The following is a 16965-nucleotide window of genomic DNA, read 5'->3' on the forward strand; positions in this document are numbered from 1 at the left end:
ACTTCGAAGAAACTCGAATGCCACATCTCAAAACAAAACAAAGGATTGGTTAGCAAAATAAGCCAGAACAAACATATGATAAAGATTTCGTCCGAAGTTTTTGTGGTGGGGCCTACATGGGCTTGATCGTACAACACCATCATGTAAAAGGCAGTGCACATGACATACGAAGCGTCCCCGAGTCGGCATAGCCAAGGACTCTCTAAGACACAAGGAGACCACTGTAAAACCAACCGGGAATAAGCGGACCACTAGACGTCCAACCCCAATTTCATATCATACATCTGTCGGAAAGATATCCTAAGAGCTACTTGAATTCCCACTTATAAACTCCCGAAATTTTCCGGTTATGCGCAATCGGTGTTGGGGATACAGGGGAAGCATAATATCTCACCCAAAACTAGCAAATCCTACATCCAGCTGTATCCATCCTTCAACACATAACCAAGAAAACTTCGGAAATCGTCTACCTCAACCTTCGAAAAGCATCCGTTATACGAGTTATGGCAATACTCCTGAACTCCCGCCACCAGTACTGGGTGGCGTCGAGGTTATCTCACCAACAACTGCATAAAAGAGATTTTCGATGTCGGTGAACTAAACTCAGGTATTCCAGAACTGCAACGATAAAATTGTGACGACAACACCTCGGAGCTCAACTCCTCGGGACACTGCCACAACCCCTAAATGTTAGGAGGCACCAAGAATAATGTTCTCGTCACAAAACCATCAGGAACGATTCCAAGATACCCGCATGATCCTAAAAAAATTTAGTGAAATTTGAGAAGAGAAGAGTCAAAACTCTACATCAGGATGCCTCACCAGAGTGACGAAGGGACTGAGGAGTAAAAAGAAGTTCCTAAACTCTCCGATATATATAATTCCTAAATGACTCAAAACATTTCTAGACTCAATAACGCCAGCGATTCGATCAAGCAGGGAGCTCATAAGGCCGGGGAAGGCTCTGATACCAACTTGTAACGCCCTCGATGCGGCTATATCTCCCATGTGTCGAAGCACGACTTAGAGGCATAACCGCATTGAAAGCAATGTCACAAGTGAGGTAATCTTCACACAACCCATGTAATACATAAGGGAAAGAGATACATAGTTGGCTTACAATCGCCACTTCACACAATTACATGAATAAAGCATTACATCAACCAATACAATCAAGGTCCGACTACGGAACCAAAATAAAAGAAGACTACCCCAAATGCTACACATCCCCGATCGACCCCAACTGGGCTCCACTACTGATCAACTGAGGAAACGGAACAACATAAAGGACAAGATCTTCATCGAGCTCCTCCTGAGCTTGGTTGCGTCATCTGCACGGTTCAACGGCACCTGCAAGCTAGTTTTGGAAGTATCTGTGAGTCACGGGGACTCAGCAATCTCACACCCTCGCGATCAACACTATTTAAGCTTATAGGAAGGGTAAAAGGTATGAGGTGGAGCTGCAGCAAGCGACTAGCATATTTGGTGGCTAACAACGCAAATGAGAGCAAGAAGAGAAGGCAAAAGCACGGTCGAACAACTATGATCAAGAAGTGATCCTAAAACAACCTACGTCAAGCATAACTCCAACACCGTGTTCACTTCCCGGACACCGCCGGAAAGAGACCAGCACGGTAACACACACATTTGATGTATTTTAATTAAGGTCAACTTCAGGTTTTCTACAACCGGACATTAACAAATTCCCATCCGCCCATAACCGCGGGCATGGCTTTGAAAGTTCAAATCCCTGCAGGGGTGTCCCAACTTAGCCCATCACAAGCTCTCACGGTCAACGAAGGATATTCCTTCTAGCGGGAAGACCCGATCAGGCTCGGAATCCCGGTTACAAGACATCCTTGACAATGGTAAAACAAGGCCAGCAAAGCCACCCGAATGTGTCGACAAATCCCGATAGGAGCTGCATATATCTCTTTCTCAGGGCACATCGGATTGTCCAAGGTTCCGGTAGGCCAACCCAGAGTTGCCCCTGGTGGCCACCGGCAGCTGACAGGTTGGACCAACACTCGGAGGAGCAGTGGCCCGGGGGTTTAAATAAAGATGACCCTTGAGTCTACAGAACCCAAGGGAAAGAAAAAGGCTAGGTGGCAAATGGTAAACCAATGTTGGTCCTTGCTGGAGGAGTTTTATTCAAGGCGAACTGTTAAGGGGTTCCCATTATGACCCAACCGTGTAAGGAACGCAAAATCCGGGAACATAACACCGATATGACAGAAACTAGGGCTGCAAGAGTGGAACAAAACACCAGGCATAAGGCCGAGCCTTCCACCCTTTACCAAGTATATAGATGCATTAATTAAATAAGAGATATTGTGACATCCCAACAAAATATCCATGATCCAAACATGGAACAAGCTCCAATCTTCACCTGCAACTAACAACACTATAAGAGGGGCTGAGCAAAGCGGTAACATAGCCAAACAACGGTTTGCTAGGACATGGTGGGTTAGAGGTTTGGCTTAACAATATGGGAGGCATGATAAGCAAGTGGTAGGTATCGCAGCATAGGCATAGCAAAAGAGCGAGCAACTAGCAAGCAAAGATAGAAGTGATTTCGAGGGTATGGTCATCTTGCCTGAAATCCCGCAAGGAAGAAGAGCGAGTCCATGAAGAAGACAAACGGGCGTAGCCAACGGATCCTCATAAATGCAATATTATCGGAACCAACCGAAGAAGCACACCGGAAAGAAGCAAACAACATGGTAAACAACTATCACATAACCATGGCATGATGCACAACCAAGTATGATGCATGTACGGTTTAATGATACATGGCATGACATGGCAAAGTGTACAAAAAATCCTACAAATTAAGTGGAGCTCAATATGCAGCCGAGTTGCATATTGGAGAAAACACCACATGACTTATTTAATTCTCTCTCGTTTATGTACCCAACAATATTAAATGTTGTTAAACATGGCAAGATGGTGAAGCAAAGAAAACTACCTATCTAGTCAAGTTTAAATGAGGCCGGAAACAACAAACAACAATTCTGGAAAATCCTCATGTGCATTTATTAGGTTTGGTACTGTTCTGCCCTAAACACAATTTTAGAGTTGTTAAACATGCAAAGTAAGGCCACCATGTTAAACTAGGCAAAATTCTACCCCATTTACATATAAAGTTTATTTAAAACCGAGCTACAATTATTTAGTTATGATTTAAACCGTTTTAGCAAGTTATTTAAGCAAATTAAAACAAAAATCATTTTAAACATTTTAAACATAGATGAAAGTAGCATATTGTTAAACTAGATGAAAAAATAAGCAAGTTTCATATACAAAGTTTTTACATATGATGTACGGTTATTGAGTTTAAATATGCATGAAGTTCAAGGGTGTTTCTGCAAAACTGGCACTCTCTGGGAAAAAGCTAAATTCATTGGACAGGAAAAAAACATGATGGGCTGGAACTGAATTGGCCCAGCAGCAGGAAAAGAAAGGTGGGGCGCTGGGGGTAGCCTGACCCATGGGCCGGGACCAGTTTGTGGAGGAGGCAGGGCAGGCCGGATCTGGCTGCTAGGCGCGCAGCTGGGCCTCGGGCGCTGGATGGAAAGCCCCTGCCGATCCCACTGGATCGAGGCAGGGATGGGCGCGGTCAACGGGCGTGTTCTGCTCGCTTGACTCTGAAGAAAAAGGAACAGCAGCAGGCGCAGCGAGACTTGCAGCGTCGGTGGACCTCCGGGAAGAAGATGGCGGCGACTGGGCGGAGCTGTGGGCGAGTAGCGGCAGCGCGACAGCGGAATCCGGCCAGGAAGGGCCTGGAGGCGGTGGATCCGACAGAACTGAAGGCGGGATGCTCGCTGGCGAGGTCGGACAGCAGCGGGAAGGCACGAGGCGAGGCCGCGGTCTTGGCGCAGAGGAGGCGCGTGGCTACACTTGCAGGGGAGCGGTGGCACAAAGATGGGGCCGTCCCTTGTGACAAGTGGGGTGCAGGCGTGGCGGCACTGCCGGAAGAGAGGCAGACGACGGGGAGGTGTTCATGGTGATGGTAGAGACTGCACAAGGGCATCGGCCATGACCTCGGGCGCTGTGAAGAAAGAGAACAAAGGGCGACGAACATGAGAGAAAATAGAGAGATTGAAAGGGAAGGAGAAGAAGGGAACGGGCCAGGGGAAGCCGCCTGATGGTTGAGGTCCCTGGTGGTGGTGCTCCAGTGGCGGTGAACTCCGGCGAGGCAAGCTGCGGGAGGAGAGCACGGGAGGGGCTCCAAGAGAATGTCCTCTTATCTGGGACGAGAGGAGGCAGAAGAGAGCGATGGTTGGTTGGTAGCTAAAATCGAGGAGGAGGGGATCGGTGGCTGGTTCGAGTGGATCAAGGGGAGGATATGGTTGGCCCTTTGCTGAAAACAAGGGAGATGGTCAGCTCGGCTGGATCGGGAGGGATCCCGAGGAAAAACAAAGTGGCGGCGGAGCGAGGGAAGGGAGGAAGGGACAAGCTAGGAATAGGGTTTAGGAATATATATATATAGCAAGGGGATTAGGGTAGGGTTAACTGGACCCTCCGATTTAGATCGGATGGTCGAGAAAAAAAAGGTTAGGAAGTCTAATAAACAAAACGGAGATGTTTTGTAGACGTTAGGGGATGATCCGGATCCAACAGTGACGACAGTCCGAGTCGGGTCCGGGACAGCTTTCGGGCGCGCGCGAGGAGGGTTGCGGGCTGACAAGAGAGGTTAGGTAGGGCCTGGCGGTGAGTAGTGAGCTATGTAGACGGTCTCGAGCTGAGAGAAGAGAAGAGAGGGAGGCCCGGCGACTCTTTTCGGAGACCGAAAACGTCCGACGTGTGCCCGACTATAATGCGGCTATAGTTTAACGGTTGGTCTATCAGACGAACTCCGAATGCGATGAAACTTGGCAAGCGACCTACTAACAACAAAACAACACCGCATGCCAACTTTCACCCCATTCTGAGAATATTTTCCGGCCACTTATAAAATAATATTTCGGATGTGCCGCGGGCGCGTGCAAGTGTGTCTGGACTCAAAACGGACAACGAACGAAACTGGGGAAACCCGGACGAATGCAAGATTTGAAAACATGATGATGCAATGCACATGATGACATGACAAGACATGCATGACATGCAAGCAATGACACGGCAACAACAGCGAATAACTGGAGGACAACTGGCACATCGGTCTCGGGGCGTTACAAAACCCTAGAAGCTAGCCTATGGTATGATTGTATGTTATGGTTGTTGTCCTACGGACTAAAACCCTTCGGTTTATATAGACACCGGAGAGGGTTAGGGTTACACATGGTCGGTTACAAAGGAGGAGGTATCCATATCCGTATTGCCTAGCTTGCCTTCCACGCCAAGCATAGTCCCATTCGGACACAAGACGAAGTCTTCAATCTTGTATCTTCATAGTCTAACAGTCCGTCCAATAGAGATAGTCCGGCTGTCCGGAGACCCCCTAATCCAGGACTCCCTCAGTAGCCCCTGAACCAGGCTTCAATGACGATGACTCCAGCGCGCGGTATTGTCTTCGGCATTGCAAGGCAGGTTCCTTCTCCGAATACATCAAAGAATTATTTGAACACGAGGATTGTGTCCGACCCTGCAAAATAAGTTCCACATTCCACCGTAGAGAGAATAATATTTTCACAGATCTAATTTGCTGGATTGTTTTGGCAGCATGACGTTATGTCATGGCCTGGTGATTATTCGAACCGTTTCCTTTAACCAGCCCCGCACATAACGCGAGGCAGTTTTTCGACACGTCTTGTCAAGCAGAGATCGTGTCCCCTTATTACGGGATTCTCATCAATACGGGCGTGGGTAACCCAACCGCGCCATCAATTACGGCGTTTGGGGGATAAGCGAGTTTTACCAGGCAAGTGGGGACGCTTAGCTTCGTCCGCCCATATAAAGGGATAAGGCTTCACCTTCCTATCCACGCCTTCTTCCTCCTTTGCTCATCCGTTTTTGCACACTCGAGCTCTAGCGCCCAAGTCCACACTTCCCACCTCAACCTTCTCCAACCATGTCCAGAGCGGGAGGCAGGTGGATGGTCTCCTCCATCACGGAGGGAGACATCAAGAAACTGAGGAGAGCCGGATACCTGCCCGACGACATCGCGCACCGGCTCCCAGATGAGGGGCAGCTCATCCCCACCCCCAGGCCCCATGAGAGGGTAGTATTCCTCACCCATTTCCTCCGCGGACTGGGATTCCCTCTCCATCCATTCGTCCGGGGTCTCATGTTCTAATACGGCCTGGATTTCCACGATCTGGCCCCGAACTTCGTCCTCAACATCTCGGCGTTTATCGTCGTGTGCGAGGCCTTCCTCCGCATCAAGCCCCACTTCGGCTTATGGTTGAAGACCTTCAATGTCAAGCCGAAGGTGGTGGGCGGCCACCAGGCGGAGTGCGGAGGCGCCATGGTGGGCAAGATGCCCAACGTAACATTGCTCGAGGGCTCCTTGGTGGAAACCATAAAGGGGTGGCAATCGGGGTGGTTCTACATCACCGAGCCGCGCGACCCTGTATGGGCGGCGGCCCCCGAGTTCCGATCTGGCATCCCCACGCGGCTCACCTCCTGGAAAGAGAAGGGCCTGTCCTGGGGTAGTTCAGAAGAGCTGACCGGACTCCAAACATGTATTCAAAACATGGTGAACAAGAAGCTCAAACTTGTCAATGTGGTCCAGGTCATGCTCTACCGCCGGATTCTCCCGTGCCAACAACTTGTGGGAGTTCGACCCAGCGCGGCACCAAACTCTAAACAGGCTTTTCGACACAACTCACGAAGATGCCTGGAGGGTGCTGTTCAAAAGCGCCGAGGTCCCCCCTCCCATTACCGAGGATCGTGGATTCAGCGCGAAGCGCCAAGCCAAAGCGGTAAGCTGCTTTACCTCTCGCAGGATACTTATTTTTTATAGGTTGACTCCATGCGGGATCTAAACTCCCGTACCTTTGATAGGACTGGCAGGAGACGGCCGGACAGATCGATTGTCCGGCTCCTTTGCCCGAAGGCCCAGCAGACGCTCTTCTGGCGAAGATGCTGACTCGGGCTCCTTATACGGTGCCGCAGAAGACCAAGAAGGCCAATGGAACCCAAAAGAGTTCCCGACGCCAAGCGTCGTCGGACTCACCGTCCGATGACTCTGCGGCGCACTCCTCCCCCGAAGATGATGAAGAAGAAGAAGATGCTCCCCCTCCTGCAGGGGAAGATAAGAAGAGGAAGGCCGCCCTAACTGGGGGGCCGAATGGTCCAAGAAGGGAAGGACTCTCCTTCCGGAGAGCTCCACCGCTGCCGACAAAGACGAAGACGAGTGGTTGCCCAGGGCCAAGCCCCTGGGGAGATCGTAAGTACTCGGATACCAGAGTAACTCGTAGCATTCCTTTTTCGCACTGCTTCCCCTAACGCCGAACATGGTTATGCAGGCCGCCGCGAACCAGCATCGATGTATCATCGGACGACGCCCTGGGCTCGTCGAACATGGATAGCGATCCAATCCCGACCGCCACTTCCCCTCATCCTGCCGACGACGCCAAGGTGCTATCTCAAGGGGCACTGGATCGAGGGGATACAGTCCCGGAGGCGCCTCCAGGCGACCTTCCGGACTCCAGGAGTCGAGGGGACGGGGCCCCTGAGAGCTCTGAGTTCGGCCCTCAGCCGAACACCGCACCGGAACCTCCAGCGCTTCTAGGCTCGGGCAGGCGGCCTCCTCCTAAGAGGGGCAAGACGCCTGTGCTGGTGACCTCTGTCCACCCAGAGGCGCCGAACAATCTGCTGGAAGCGCTTCGCAGCGCTTCCATTGACGAGGAGCACCACACTATCATGAGTGCGGTGATCCAGAAGGTTCAGTCCGCCAAGAGCGGATTGACTGAAGCCTATGCTAGCCTTCTAACAGGCTTTGAGGTAAGTGTTTTAAAATGTAGTAGAAATATTACCGCATAGACAATAGCCCCTGATGCTTTGTTCGGTGTTCACGAAGAAAAGCCGAACAAAGGATCAAATAATATCGCAGGAGTCTAATATAAGTATGTCAATATGCATATGCAGGCTTCGCTGTTGGCGTCCGCCGCACTGACTGCAGAGGTTGCCGTACTGAAGCAGGACCTCGAGGGGTCTAGGAAAGAGCTCGGCCATGCCAAGAGGCAGCTCGAGGAGAACAAGGGTAAGTAATACCCTATCTATAGATATGTATATATATATATAAAAGAAGATATGATTGCAAAATGACAGGATCATTGTATATTTGCCAGGGCCACGACCGAGGTGGCGGCCCTGAAGCAAGCACTAACCAAGGCCGAAGATAAAGCGGCCAAGGAGCGCGCCGAGCGAGAGAAGCACGAGGCTCGGGTAGGCAAGGTGCAGCAAGAGCTCTAGGCTCTTGTGGCGAAGCACGAGGCATTGGAGCTTGACTCAAAGACGCGGGAGTCTGAGCTTGCCGCGGCCCTCGAGAGCGCAAGAAGTGCCAAGGTCGATGCCCAAAAGGCCCTCCAGGAGATCGACGCAATGAAGAAGATAGCGGCAGGTAAGGCTTTCTATATGCAAAGCAAGCATGTAAAAGTAAATTACCGATTACTTACCCGAATCCGGAGCTCTCCAGGAGCATTCGCAGATTTGCCCCGCAGTGTGTCCGATGCCGCACAATTTTACCAGGCCGAGGATGGAAGCTCAACGTAGAAGTTGTTCTGGTGTCAGTATGCTAGGGCCGAACACCCGGTGCCAATGAGCGACCAGCTGAAGCAGATGGTCGAGCTACATAAGGCGGCCGATCGGGCCATGAAGAGCTTTATAGTCCGGCTGTGGCCTGGCGACGCCCTTCCGAATAGCTTCTTCGGCCTGGTGAGGCGGCTTGTGGATGCCTACCCGCGGCTGGAGGTTGTCAAGCGATCTATCTGCATTGAAGGTGCACGCCGGGCTTTCGCCCGTGTGAAATTGCAGTGGGTCAAGCTAGACGCCATGAAGAAGATCAAGGAGGGGCCGCCGGAGGGTAAGGAGCACCACCACCCCGAGATGTACTACGAGGGTGTTCTGCCAGGTGCCCGTCTTATTGCAGACGAGTGTTCAAAAGATGTAATATTTGAATGAGACTTGCTCGTTTTATCCTGTATTTATGAAAACTTGTTTCATATGCGCTATGCAACGCTTGTTTGAATTTAAAATATTACCTTCTGTTTGGCTGTTTATAATCTGAGAGATGGCTAGTCCTCAGCTTCTGCCCCCATGCCACGAGTGCTGCGGTGTTCAGGGTAAACCTGAGCACTCTTGTTCCCATGTTTGGGTCCTTCGAGGGAGGTGCTCAACACAACGAACAAGGCAACCGGACTAATAATGCTTTATCACTCTCACTTAGCCATAGAATTCTATAATTTTAAATTTCGGCGAAGCCCCTGGTATTCGGAAGGCCGAATTTGGGGCGCGATACACGCCTTTAAGCCGGACAGGGCCGACCCCTCGCTCTAAGAGGCATAAGTCTTTAGGGACTCGAAAACCTCGCCAAACAGCGACCAGTCTCTCGCCTTATCATGACAGTCAGTTTTAGCTTTCTCTACTGAGGTGCTGAACCCAACAGAACCGGGGCACAATCGCAGTAGTTCTCCTAGCGCTACCTTAGCCGATAGAGTGGAACGTAAGGTACCAAAACATAGGAGCCGGGCAAACCCAACATTTGACCAAAGACATGATTCGGAGCTGATGCATATAATGCTATAAGTTCGGGGTGCCGCACTTGTGAAAGTGTTCGGACTTTTCACACCGTATTGTGGGGTACGTAAGCCCCTCGTGTATTGGCCGTACCAGAGTGTATGTTTTCAAGGCATCATTAATGAACACACACACACACACACATATATATATATATGACAAGAATGCAATAATAGTCGTAATGTCATGCATTGTTTATTCAAAAAATTGCGTTAAAGCAGAATGATATAGATAGTGCGGTAAGCAAAGAGTAGGACTATGTCCCTTCCAAGGGCAAGCTGAGGAATGGTATTAAATCGAATATTTCTCTCGTTACTGTAATCCACCTGTGAATTCCGTGGTATGATGTTGATGTCTGCCTCCTTGGTTGTTGCATCATGTGTTCGGTGATAGTGCTGCCGGACAGTGTTTCCAGAGATTTAGGCCCTGAAAAAAAAGATAACCAAACGAGGAGCCCCTAGTGCGGTTTAAGCCGCATATTGGGGCGTGCCGCAGTTGTGCCCCCCTCCCCATCTGTGCCCATGGTATTTTTAATGGGTAATTATGTACGCGCGGCATGAGTTTCGCCGTTGGGCTGGGATTGGGGTGGCCGCCGTATTTCTACGCGAGCTTAGATCACGCCAGGTGGTCTATTTGTCGATTGCTCTGAGTGCGCTTTTAGGTGTCCGGGCTTTGGAGCGCCGAACTGGTTGATTGCCTTGAGAGGCTGCTTTGCGCTTCTGCTGCGAGGGTTGCGGCGTGCTCCTCTATTCGGAGAGAGCGCTCTGTGTTTCCATTGACTGTAATAACTCCGTGAGGTCCTTGCATCTCGAGCTTGAGATATGCATAATGTGGTACCGCATTGAATCTAGCAAATGCGGTTCGCCCGAGCAGCGCGTGATAACCACTGCGGAACGGGACTATATCAAAGATTAACTCTTCTCTTCGGAAGTTATCCGGGGATCCAAAGACCACTTCCAGTGTAATTGAGCCTGTGCAATGGGCCTCTACACCTGGAATGATGCCTTTAAAGGTCGTTTTTGTGGGTTTGATCCTTGAGGGGTCTATACCCATTTTGCGCACTGTGTCCTGATAAAGCAGGTTCAGGCTGCTGCCGCCATCCATAAGGACTCGAGTGAGGTGATATCCGTCAATGATTGGGTCTAGGACCAATGCGGCGAATCCGCCATGACGGATACTAGTGGGGTGGTCCTTGCAATCGAAGGTGATCGGACAGGAGGACCATGGGTTGAACTTTGGGGCGACTGGCTCCAACGCATACACGTCCCTGAGTGCATGCTTCCGCTCCCTCTTGGGGATCTGGGTTGCGTATATCATGTTCACCGTCCGCACTTCTGGGGGGAAACCTCTTCTGTCCTCCAGTGTGCGGCTGCCGGGGCTCCTCCTCGTCATCGCTATGCGGCCCCTTGTCCTTGTTTTCGGCAATTAACTTGCCGGCCTGCTTGAACACCCAACAATCCCTGTTGGTGTGATAGGTTGGCTTGTCTGGGGTGCTGTGTATTTGACACGAGCGATCGAGTATACGGTCCAAGCTGGACGGATCCGGCGTACTTTGTTTGAATGGCTTTTTCCGCTGACCGGGTTTAGAGCCTTTGAATCTGGCATTGACTGCCGTATCCTCAGTATTTTCGCTGTTAATGCGGCGCTTATGTTTGTTGCGACGTGACCTGCTATTGTCGTCCTAGGTATCTGAGGTACCATGGTCCTTTGATATGTTATTGCTGCGAGCCAGCCAACTGTCTTCTCCCGCACAAAAGCGGGTTATGAGCGTCATGAGAGCTGCCATAGATTTCGGCTTTTCCTGACCAAGGTGCCGGGCTAGCCACTCGTCTCGGATGTTGTGTTTGAAAGCCGCTAAGGCCTCCGCATCCGGGCAGTCAATGATTTGATTTTTCTTTGTAAGGAACCGAGTCCAGAATTGCCTGGCCGACTCTTCTGGCTGCTGAATTATGTGGCTCAAGTCGTCGGCGTCTGGTGGTTGCACATAAGTGCCCTGAAAGTTGTCGAGGAATGCGGCTTCCAGATCTTCCCAACAACTAATGGAGTCCGCTGGCAAGCTGTTAAGCCAATGCCGCGCTGGTCCTTTGATCTTTAGTGGGAGGTATTTGATGGCGTGTAAGTCATCACCGCGGGCCATGTGGATGTGGAGGAGGAAATCCTCAATCCATACTGCGGGATCTGTTGTGCCGTCGTATGATTCAATATTTACAGGTTTGAAACCTTCTGGGAATTGATGTTCCATTACTTCGTCTATGAAGCATAAGGGGTGTGTGGCGCCTCTGTCTTGCCTGCTGTGTTCGGCCCGGTCGGATTTTCTTTTACTATATCCGGCGTGACGTTTATCTTCTCGCAGAGTGGTGCGCCGTCGTGATCCGTAGATCGATCTTGCATGCTTTGCTTTGTCCTCCAATATGTCTCGCAGGTCTGGCGTATCTCCCCATGCCTTTTTATTTGAATGGCGTCGGGGTGGAGGCTGAGCTTTTGCCTGGAATGCCTCTCTATCGCGGCCACGAGGTGGCCGATCAGCCGTATCATACGCTTCTTCCTCCAGTCGGGGTAGTAACCTGCACTTTGGGTAATTCTTGGAGGGGCGCTCGAGTTTATATTCCTCGGCCGCGAGGACTTCAGTCCATCTGTCAGCTAGCAGATCTTGATCAGCTTGAAGCTGCTGCTGCTTTTTCTTCAGGCTATTTGCCGTGGCCATAAGATGGCGCTTGAAGCGCTCTTGTTCGACGGGATCCTCTGGTACGGTGAATTCATCGTCCTTGAGGCTTGCCTCGTCATCGGAGGGGGGATGTAATTGTCATCCTCCTCTTCGTCTGCCGCTCTCTCAGGAGAGCTGGCTCCTTCATCCTCCTGCTCTAATTCTTGCTGGAGGGGATTGTTGTTGTCTTTGGCACTATTCGAAGTGTTATTATCTCCTGTGCCGTTATCACCACTTTTGCTTTGGCGGGACTTAGAGCGGCTCCGCTGACATCGGCGTTTGGGATGCTTCTTGGAGGGGTCATCCTCCGCTATCTCGTCGCCACTGCCTTCGTTGGGTGTATCCACCATGTATATGTCATATGACGAGGTGGCTTTCCAGTGCCCTATAGGTGCTGGTTCATGTTCGTCTCCTACATCGTCGTCCATACCGTCGATATCTTCGGAGTCGAAGTCAAGCATGTCGGTTAAATCATCGACAGTGGCTATGAAGTGGGTGGGATTCGAATTTCTTCGTCGTCCGCATCCCAATCCTGTTGGCCATAATCCGGCCAGGGCTCTCCTGACAGAGAGAGAGAGACCTTAGTGAATTCAGAATGTCGCCGAAGGGCGAGTGCTGAAAGATATCCGCGGCGGTGAATTCCATGATCGGCGCCCAATCGGATTCGATTGGCAGGGGCACGGGAGGTTCAGAGTCGGAAAAAGAGTCCGGCACCTTGGAGTCATGGGCTGCGCAGAGGGTTTGGCTGGTGTTCGGCTCGATTGCCGTTGAGATTGCAGCCCCTGAGGCGGTGTCTAACCACCCGTCCTTGATTGGTGCAGTTGGCTCCGAGCTAAGGGTCGGAGCTGATGCGGGCGCGGCCTCTGGGGTACTGTTCGGCGGCAGAGCTAGGTCATACCCATCGTGACAGTGCGGCGCACCCGGCTGTGGCTCGAATCCGTTGAAGATCAAGTCTTCGTGGATGTCGGCCATGTAGTTCAAACTTCCAAATCTAACCTGATGGCCAGGGGCGTAGCTTTCAATCTGCCCCAGATGGCCAAGCGAATTAGCCCGCAGTGCAAAGCCGCCGAATACGAAGATCTGTCCGAGGAGAAAAGTCTCACCCTGGACCGCATCGCTATCGATGATAGTAGGAGCCATCAAGCCCAACGGCGACATCACAGAGGAACTCTCAATGAAAGCACCAATGTCGGTGTCAAAACCGGTGGATCTCGGGTAGGGGGTACCGAACTGTGCGTCTAGGCCGGACGGTAACAGGAGGCAGGGGACACAATGTTATACCCAGGTTCGGGCCCTCTTGATGGAGGTAAAACCCTACGTCCTTCTTGATTGATATTGATGATATGGGTAGTATAAGAGTAGATCTACCACGATATCAGAGAGGCTAAACCCTAGAAGCTAGCCTATGGTATGATTGTATGTTATGTTTGTTGTCCTACGGACTAAAACCCTTCAGTTTATATAGACACCGGAGAGGGTTAGGGTTACACAAGGTCAGTTACAAAGGAGGAGGTATCCATATCCGTATTGCCTAGCTTGCCTTCCACACCAAGTAGATTCCCATCCAGACATGAGACGAGGTCTTCAATCTTGTATCTTCATAGTCTAACAGTCCGGCCAATAGAGATAGTCCGGCTATCCGGAGACCCCCTAATCCAGGACTCCCTCACCCCAACTCTAGCAGACTCTAGCCCTAATGCACTGGTCATTTCTGATGCCCCAACTCAGCAGACCCCAACTGCCGCAAACATTATGATTATGCCAGTTGACATAGCACCAGCTCTATGATGCAAAACCCCCATTCCAGCAAAGAGCACACCAAATCCAGTTGCCAAATCGCTTTTCGAACCATAGAGAGCCCCAATTGCAGCAAATAGGACCCCTGTTCCATTTCTTACCACTTTAGAAGACAAAGCTTATATTGTTGTCAGGAACTTTGTGCGCATCTTTTCTCCATGGAAAGATGATACCGCAGACACAGAACAATTTCTAGTCTTCCTCCACAACTTACGCGTAAGTAATGTACTAATGTTATTCATGGTCATTACTGCATATGTTTCTGCTAACAGAAGACACAAGATTTCATTCTTTTAAATAGGCGAGGATCAAACTGGATTGTGAAGACGAGCAAGGGTTGGTTGGGCTTTTCCAGCACTCGTTGATGAAGTACCATTCCTACCTGAGGCAAGTGCACTTCGATGGCAAGCCTCTAAACGAAATTTCTGTAAATTCTCCGGTGCTACATTTATCCGACGATGACTGGAATAATCTTGTTACACATTGGTCTCGACTGCGGCGTAAGGTACTATCTATGATATCACATCACAATTTGAACTACGTTTCTGCATTTGCCTTAACGTCTCACTTGTACGAAAACTGTTAGCAGAAGAACATTCGTTCTCAAGGGACCACAGAATCTCGCAACTATACTGCACACTGCATTGCTCTTGTGAGTACCTTTTGCCCTGTATGACCATACTTACTTCCATAGCTATTTGGTTATGTAGAATCACTGCACATGTTAGCCTCGTTATCGTCCACTCGGTGGACATTATAAGATCTGTATGGACTCTTACATAAATTTAGAATCAACCCAATGCTTTTGAAGAGGTTTAGCTCTGCAGTCCTCTTGTAAGGACTGAACGTCGTCCATCACTGTACTTACATTAACAGCTACTCCCTCCGTCAAATAATATAAGAACGTTTTGTACAGTACACTAGTGTTCAAAACACTCTTGTATTATGGGAAGAGGGATTGGTTCATTGTGTAGCATTCTGCATATTATCTCCCTCGCCCACCATTTAATAAAAAAGATCAGATCTATATTTAATCTGACCAAAAAGTAGAATACACAGACAATGCCAGTGCAGAAGTGTAGCCCATTGCTCTTGTCCGTACATTTTGTCCTGTAATACTTGTACTTCCAGGGATTGGTAGTTCATTATGTAGCATCAATCTGCATCTTATCTTCATTATCCTCTATCCCTTCCAGTATTATCATATCTATAATTATTCTCTACAAAATGTAGAGTACAGGCAATGCTTATGAAGAAGATTCTGTGCTGAAATTCTTGAGTTATCCTTCCCTTGACATGGAGAAGGGCATTATAAATCCGGTGTTAACTGTTAATGTAAGTCAGTCCTTCTAAAGCCTTTATCCTCAACTGCTGTTTAATTTTCTCATACTCCCTATCGTTTACTGCTGTTTAGTTTGCTGTTTCTACCAAAATGCATGTTCGCAAGAACCGTAAGTTCTATTTTTACTTGTAAAACCAAATTCCTTATTCATACCATGCACATTACTCAATACTCCCTATATGTATGCTTGTTTTTGTGGATCTATAATCCAGTGTGTGGTGAAGCAGCCCACGTTTGCACCTTGTCATCTCCTGTTTTATCTTACTGATGTGGCTGATGATATGAACAACATGTCATGCAGATAAACCAAAATAGATACAATGATTTTCTTTGCCCTTCATCTATGCTTGTTATGTTGACATGGTAATCCAGTAGTCTGGTGAAGCTCCCCGCATTATGAACAATGACAAATTATGCTATTGATATTTTGAACTTACTCTTTATTTTGTAATTTGAAATTGGATGGAATTGACAGCACAGTTATCATCTTTGTTTATACGCGTGCAAAACCTATCATCTCTGTGCTGTGTTTCAGGGTGATATGCCTGATGGCATGCACAAGTCTGTTGTAGGCTGTTCGACAAACCCAACATATATTGTAGCAAAGAAGGCAAAACATCTTGAAGATAGCGAGACAACCCCAAAGTCTTGTCTTGATGCAGTGTTCAAGTTACTTGAGACTAGCAGTCAGATAAGCTCACAGAATTCGTTGTCTGAATCTGTTCGACTTCTTCAGTCCCAACTTCTAGCAAAAATGCATTCTGCAACTCAACTTCGACTTGAAGTCCTATCTCTAAGAAAGATTGCGGAGAACACCAATGAGAACCTCATCGCTAAACAACTACACATGGAAGCTATGACTGACATGCTAGGCCGGTCTCACAGCCTTGCTCAGCAGCTTGCGCAGTAGTTCCTGCGCAAGGCTAACCTTTCTTGAACTGTCTTGGAAGTGGTCTCGGTTTAGTATTATTTTGTTACGCTGCAATGGTGCGCAATTTTTGTAATCTTCTTCTTCGTTGCGCTTTATGATCACTGGTGGTGAACTTCGATGCCCAGTGGATGTAATATACCATAAATCCTTTATTGTATAGTGTATGTTTATTCTTAGTTACTATGCCATAATTTCTTTATTGTATAGAGTGGGTTTGTTCTTAATTCCAACTAGTTACTTCCATCATTCGCTATCTGAAAAAAAATCAGATGTAGTCGACCGGGCCGAAACATTCGCCTCTAACGGGCCTGGTGTTTAGCGGGCCACAATTGGGCCGGCCTGCATCTTTCTTGGGCCCAGATGATTGGGGCCTTCACACTTTGCGCGAGGCCCACAACTTACACTGGCCTATATTGTAGTTGGGCCTTTTGTGGACCCAGTGCTTAGTTTGGCCCAGGTTGCGTTGGGCCATTAACAGGCTGAATATTGTACTGGCCTGTTACGGCCTAG

Source organism: Triticum urartu, chromosome 2 (assembly GCF_003073215.2).
Source record: "Triticum urartu cultivar G1812 chromosome 2, Tu2.1, whole genome shotgun sequence".
In the NCBI taxonomy this organism is placed as follows: Eukaryota; Viridiplantae; Streptophyta; class Magnoliopsida; order Poales; family Poaceae; genus Triticum; species Triticum urartu.